The 7,250-nt window shown below is 45.0% G+C and overlaps 1 pseudogene; it reads left to right on the top strand.

The window, feature by feature from the left end:
• LOC101978961 overlaps positions 1-1,677 on the top strand; it is a 9,339-nt pseudogene extending 7,662 nt beyond the window's left edge.
• Positions 1,678-7,250: the final 5,573 nt, after the last annotated feature.

Genomic DNA, 7,250 nt, shown 5'->3' with positions numbered 1-7,250 from the left:
CAGTGCTCTTAACCTCTGAGCCATCTCTCCAGCCCTGAAATACACTTTTACAGAAATCAAAGCATGAGAAGGAAGAGGCCGGAGGGGCAAGTGCAGTCCCCAGGGGAGCTGGCAGTTCTATCGCCCTCATCTCTGTTTTTTTTTTTCTTTAATAGTAAACAGTAGTTCATTCAAGCAGAAAACAACTGAGTGCCCTCTCAGTCGGTCAGCTCTTTTGCATTTCCTATCATTAAAATGCCTTTTGCTTGTTGATTGTGATTATTATATTAGGAACTCGCATTTTCGAGAGATGCGGCTGCAATGGAAGCATGCGGACACTAGAGGGTGCAATGCTCCCAGGCCAACGGCTGCTACCTTTTCCACAAAGCACCTGCTCCAAAGGGCCGGGCTCTAGGCACCGGCACAACTTAACACTGGCTGTTATTATGCCCACCAGGCTGCCTCCATGCCAGAGCCTGCTGCAATGCCTGCTGTCCTTATTCCTTCAGGAACAACTGAAAATAAATTGAAATACAAACAGCTAGATCAAGACGCCCACAAGGTGAGGTCGGTGGCGGGTGGGGGGTGGGGTAAGACTAAAGCTCCTGCGGAAGTGGGGCACTCTCTGGCTTGTTAGGATTCTCATCAGCATGAAGGCTCTCCAAATTTAACAGGTCAGAGATCTCTGAGGCTCCACTGCGCAGGTATGAGTGATTACACCATCGACTATTAGCTAGTACCCTCTCATCACAAGGTTGACTTCTCTGGCAATCAGGTCCCATCTGAAGCTACTTCAGGGTCCCCAGAAATCACTGGATCACAGGTTGTGCTGGTACAGTTGAAAGAGGCTTATTACAACCAACCAAAGTCTATCAGCTCAGGAACTTCCAAGGGTATAGAAAGTTCTGGGCCAGGAAATGGGGGGGGGGGGGAAGCACAAATATTTACTTTTTATTATCTGACAATAACATAGTAACAGTTTACTTGCCACTATTTTGAATTGTCCAATAAAGTGCAGGTCAGTAAAGTAAAACTTATTGTTAACTTTATTGCTTTATTAAAAATAGTATAAGCCGGCAGCCCTCGGAGATCCCGTGGATCTGTGTCTTGCTTCAGCAGTGCTTGAGCGGAACAGACCGGGGCCTCACTTTGTTAGCTTCCACCGCTCCTCATCCTCTGCAGTCGCAGCCTCTGGGACCATCTTCTGGCCGCCTTCAGCTCCCAGAACCAGCCAGCACCGTCTCTTTGCCGGTAGCTCCGGACTGAGTCAGCCATGACCTCCCAGGTTCGTCAGAATTATTCCACTGAAGTGGAGGCTGCCGTGAACCGCCTGGTCAACCTGCACCTGCGGACCTCCTGCACCTACCTCTCTCTGGGCTACTATTTCGATCCGGATGATGTGGCTCTGGAGGGTGTAGGCCACTTCCGCGAATTGCCTGAGAAGCGCGAGGGTGTTGAGCGTCTCTTCGAGTTGCAGAACGATTGCGGAGGCCGCGCATCCTTTCAGGATGTGCAAAGCCATCTCAAGATGAGTGGGGTAAAACCCAGGAGGCCATGGAAGCTGCCTTGGCCTTGGAGAACTTGAACCAGGCCCTCTTGGATCTTCATTCCCTGGGGTCTGCCCGCACACATCTGTGTGGGCCCCAGGCGTCTCTGGGGGAGTCCCTCTTTGAGCGGCTCACTCTCAAGCATGACTAGGAGGCCTCTCTGGTGGGGCTCCCACCTCTGCTCTGCACCAGCCCGCCTCAGGACCTTCATCCGAACCTCTCAAGAAGCCACTAGGTAGCTTTGCAACGCCCTGGAGCCCCTCTCAAGTCTTGGACGAAGTAAAAAATAAAGCCTTTTGAAACAGCAATAGCAACAACAACAACAATAAAATAGTATAAACCTGGTGTGGTTGTGGTGCACACGTTTAATCCCAGCACTCAGGGGGCAGGGCAGATCTCTGTGTGCTTGAGGCCAGTATGATCTACAGAGCGAGTTCCAGGACAGCTATGGTTCTGTTACACAGAGAAATCCTCTCTCTCTCTTTTTTTTTTTTTAAAAAAAGAATAGAAAAGAAAAGAAAAAGAAAGAAAGGAAGGAAGGAAGAAAGAGAGTATAAAAATGAATAACCTCTATAACATCGGCTCTGGATACAGCAGCCCCTTCCTCTCATATCCTCACCTGTGACTGAGAAATTCTGAAACTTAGGACAGGAGGGTCTTCCCGGAAGCTCACACACGGCTTTCTCTCTGGTGTGACCAGACTCAGACCCGAGCAGATGAAAGAGCCCCACCTGCTCCCACAGAGCAGCCAAGGCCTTTCCTAAGCTGGGTAGACGTCTGTTCAGACTGGTTTGCAGCTCATGGAAGTCCCAGGGTTCCCCAGAGGGATACAGGGCTTTGGCGATTTGGAAACCATTATTGCGTTTGACGATGCAGCACCGTGAAGGAAAAATTCCTTCACAAGAAGTGAAGCGCCACCGAGACACCAGGTGGCAGGGAGAAATGTCACCGTATAACACTTGCTCATTGGGCTGTGCTCGTTACTTTCCTCGTGGCTGTGACTGAATACCTGACAAGGACGGTTAATAGCAGAAGGATTTATTTGGGCTCCTGGCTTGGTGACGTGGGCCGTTGTAAGAGGAAAGGCATGGTGCTAGGCAACAGCTGGGTCCAGCAGGAGTCACGGAGAGGCGGTGAGTGAGACTCCCGCTTCACTCTGCACCTTTTAATTTTTATTTAGAAACTTTTCTTTATTTATTCATTTTCGAGACAAGGTTTCTCTGTGTAACAGCGCTGGCTGTCCTGGAACTAGCTCAGTAGATCAGGCTGATCTCGAACTCACAGAGATCCGCCTGCCTCTGCCTCCCAAGTGCTGGGGTTAAAGGCGTGCGCCACCGCCTGGCTTTTATTGTGTGTGTGTGTGTGTGTGTGTGTGTGTGTGTGTGTGCATTCATGCATTGCCATGGTGCATTTTTTAGGTTTAAATGACTTGTAGAATTGTTTCTCTTCTACCACATGGGCCCCAAGGACTGAAGTCAGGTTGCTAGGTTAACCAAGCCTTTCTGCACTGACTTTGCTGCCCACCGCCCTTTACTCAGTCTGAGACTCCAGCCTGTGGGATGGCGCCACTCCCACTCAGGGTGAGTGAAGACTGCCTCACAGACAGATACGGCACAAATGTCATTCCTGATTGTCTTAGTCACCTTTCTATGGCTGTCATAAGATACCACAGCCACGACAACTTCCAGAAGAAAGTGTTTATTGACGGTTTGCTTACAGTTTCAGAGGGTTGGAGTCCATGACCAGCATGTTGGGGGCAAGGGAGTAGCTGGCAGGCATGGCGTTTGCCCAGCGAGCTAGTTTGGAGAAAGGAGTTGGGGAGTTCCCCAGAGTTTAAATACTGTTCTTCAGAGCCTATCATATTCTAAGGCTCTTGCTTATGTTGCTGGATAAAAAAATGACACACGGGGTAATGCTGCCCCCTCCTGAACTGTCTGGCACATAACTGACAATTTATTTATTTATTTATTTATTTTTTGTCCCCCAGACATAGGCTTGTTTTCTCTGAGCTCCTTGCTCGACCAATACCTGTGGAACTATTTGGAAACGAATTTTTGCAAAGAAATCGACTCTGTGTGGAAGGTCTTTGATTACTGCTGTGACCACTTGGCTCTATAGAGTTTCTATTGCATTGTGCTTGGCAGAGGTTGGGTGTGCATCCCCTCAGATTCTTCAGTCACTCCCAGTCACCCCAACCCCCCTTTCCTGTGGAGTCATCAGTAATACCTCACCTCGATTCTGCTGGTAGCAGTCTGAGGCTTCTTTCTTGTGCTAATGAATCTGGCTAAAGGTTAAGCTACTTCTTTTCATCAGTAAGCCTCCAGTTCCTTGGAGGTTCTCTGCTGTTCTCTGTTTTAGTGACCCCGCCCTAACATTTCTTATTCCCTCCCTCCTGCTAGCTTCCAGTTCAGTTTATGCTTTTTCTCTGATTTCATAGGTTGTAACGTTAACTTGTGAATTTTAAATCTTTCCTGGTTTCTTAATAGAAACACGTTGGGACATAAATTTCTGCTTTTACTGTATCACATAAATGTTGGTACATTGTAGTACGTTTGGCACTCTAAGCATTTTATTATGTTCAGGTAATTCTTCTAGATTTAAGTTCTTTGCAGGAGGTGAGAAAGTGTGTGATTAGTTGTTTTTTTCTTTTCTGAGGCAGGATCTTCCTGGGTATCCCAGGCTGGCATTGAACTCATGGTCCTCCATCATCTGCCTCATGACTGACGTCATAAATCTGTCTGTTACTCAAGAGTGTCTTGCCAGGGAGAGTGGCACATACCTACAGTCCCAGCACTCAAGAGGATGAGTCAGGAAGATTTCAGGTTTAAGATCCATCTTGGCTACATAGCAAAACCATGTCTCCAAAAATAAATAAAAGAAAATAAGTAAATAACCAGCAAAACAACAACAACAACAAAACCAGAAACAGCCACCAAGAGCATCTTGGTTCATTTAGCTGCAGCAAAACGTGAGACTAATCAAATTACACACAACCCAACTTTATTTATCACGGTTCTAGGGGCTGAGGTTTTGGTATCTGGTGAAGGTCTGTAAGTTTCTTTGTAGTTTCCAAGATGGCCTTGCTACCTCCTCCAGCTGGAAGGAGGAAGGAGCACTGTGTCCTTAGGTGGTGGGAGAAGCTGATTATGCCTCCCAGGGTCTTACTAAAGTCCCCACCTATCGATACTACCATATTGGGGTGGGATGATGTGATGGTTACATAGCCAGTTCTAGAGCAGCCAAGACTACATAGTGAGAATAAGTAAATAAATAAATAAATAAATAAAATCCACACTTACAAGGGGGAATGTAGCCAGTTGAAAAGCACATGCCTAGAGCACACTAATAGAAGTTAAGCGGGGGCAGGGGGGGGGGAGAAAAAGAAAAGCTTGTCTCTAACATCACAAGACGCTGGATTCAGTCCCTAGAATCAAAAGCAAATAAATAAAAATGAAAGATTTAAATTGTGACTTACATACAATCTCTCCCAGGAAATGTCCCACATACGCTTGAGGGAAACATATTTGTTCAGAAAAGGTTCCCGAGGACTGAACAGATAGCTCAGTGGTTAAGCACAACTTTTTTTGCTCTTCAGGATTTGAGCTTGATTCCCAGCCCCCCTGTGGTGGTTACAAACATATATAACTCCAGTTCCAGGGGAGCTGATGGCCTCTTCTGACCTCTGTGAGTACCAGGCATGCAATTTGTTTGTTTGTTTGTTTTTGTTTTTGTTTTTCGAGACAGGGTTTCTCTGTGGCTTTGGAGCCTGTTCTGGAACTAGCTCTGTAGACCAGGCTGGTCTCAAACTCACAGAGATCCACCTGCCTCTGACTCCCGAGTGCTGTGATTAAAGGCGTGCGCCACCATCGCCCGGCCTCAGGCATGCAATTTGTGTGCATACGTATATGCAGGCAAAACACCACACACACATAAAATGAATAAATCTAACAACAATATAGTACCATTTTAAGATTTGGGTTTTTTTTTGTATGTTTCATTTAAAAATAATATGTACTTACATTCTAGGATTTGAAATAGCAGTAGGCTTTTGTTAAGATACATAGTTGTTATTCATATTAAAACTACTTCATAACCATGAGCTCCTAGAGATGTTTGTAACCTGGAGCCCTAGAGTGAGGGTTTGTGTGAATCATAATTGCATTTTAATGCTGTTGAACATGAATAATGGACAAATGGGTTTTCAAAAGCAGTTCCCAGGCCGGGCAGTGGTGGCGCACGCCTTTAATCCCAGCACTTGGGAGGCAGAGGCAGGCGGATCTCTGTGAGTTCGAGACCAGCCTGGTCTACAGAGCTAGTTCCAGGACAGGCTCCAAAGCCACAGAGAAACCCTGTCTCGAAAAACCAAAAAAAAAAAAAAATAAGCAGTTCCCACAGTACACTATGATATGAACCACACTAATAATTAAATCAATGTTTATATTTTAAAAGAAGAATATAAATGGAAAATATTGTGCATTTATAATTCCCAAACATAAAAGAAGAGAAAGATTGATGAAATTGGAACTGTTAACATTAATTGTCAATCATCTTATGCAGAATTTAGAAGTTTTAAAACATAGTGGATTAAGTTTAGTCCAAATCACAATGACAAGGCCAAGATTCCTAGTTCATGATTTTCTTGGATTCTAGGCTAGCAGAAATATTTTTGCTCCTTAATGATGTCCTAGTAATTTGTGAACAAAAGGGTATTTGAAGATATTTCTTTCTTTTTTGTTTTTTCTTTCTTTGTTTGTTTTGTTTTTTGAGACAGGGTTTTTCTGTAGCTTTGGAGCCTGTCCTGGAACTAGCTCTGTAGACCAGGCTGGTCTCAAACTCACAGAGATCCGCCTGCCTCTGCCTCCCGAGTGCTGGGAAGATATTTCATTTTTAAATATTAGTGTCTACTCTTTTTATGTGTCAATACCCTGTGAGAATGAAGAATAAAGTAGTTTTGAAAACAAGCCCCCAAAACAAAAAAGTTAACTTCAGAACCAAACCAAGAAAGCTAATCCTCTACCTTTCCACCGCAGAAAATATGTAAAGATGCAGAAATGAAGATAAACGACAGAGAATTTATCCCTGTGGAAGCTTCATCGTGGTTTTTATGTCGGAGTAAGCTAGCCAGAAAAGGGGTAAAGAAGAGTGTTCAAAAACTTTCAGAAAGACATGAAGTTGTTTGTCCTCAGGGAGAGCCACTACCTTATACCTCTGAGGGGCAAAAGCCCACAAAGGGAGTTCCCACTAATGTGAAAAGTGAAATATTTGCCCCTGTGTGCTTATGTTTTGCAGATGGTGTCAGGATAGAGGAATCCAGCCTCAAACATGCCCTGTACCTCCTTCTCCCCTCACTCCTAGGAACACCTTGCCTGTCGCCTTCTAAGTTGTGAGAGCACATGAGACTATGGAAATAAAATTTCTGAAGGTGTCCATACTTTTAACACAGGTCAGGAGAACTCATCAAGATACAGAGAATAACCAATGGAGGCTCCTGGATAGTTACAGACAACATGAATATAAGCAAAATGCTTGTGTACTTTAGATTTATTTGTTTATTTATTTATATGAGTGTGTTGCCTGCATTTTGTCTTTGCACCATGTGTGTGTGTTGCCCATGGAGATTGAAAGAGGGCATTGAATCCCGTGGAATTGGTCTTACAGATGGTTGCTAGCTACCATGTGGAGGCTGTGAATTAAACCTAGTCCTCTGCAAGAGTAACAAATATT

The sequence above is a fragment of the Microtus ochrogaster genome, chromosome 4, assembly GCF_000317375.1.
Source record: "Microtus ochrogaster isolate Prairie Vole_2 chromosome 4, MicOch1.0, whole genome shotgun sequence".
Lineage (NCBI taxonomy): Eukaryota > Metazoa > Chordata > Mammalia > Rodentia > Cricetidae > Microtus > Microtus ochrogaster.
This window is presented reverse-complemented; position numbering and strand designations above follow the sequence as displayed.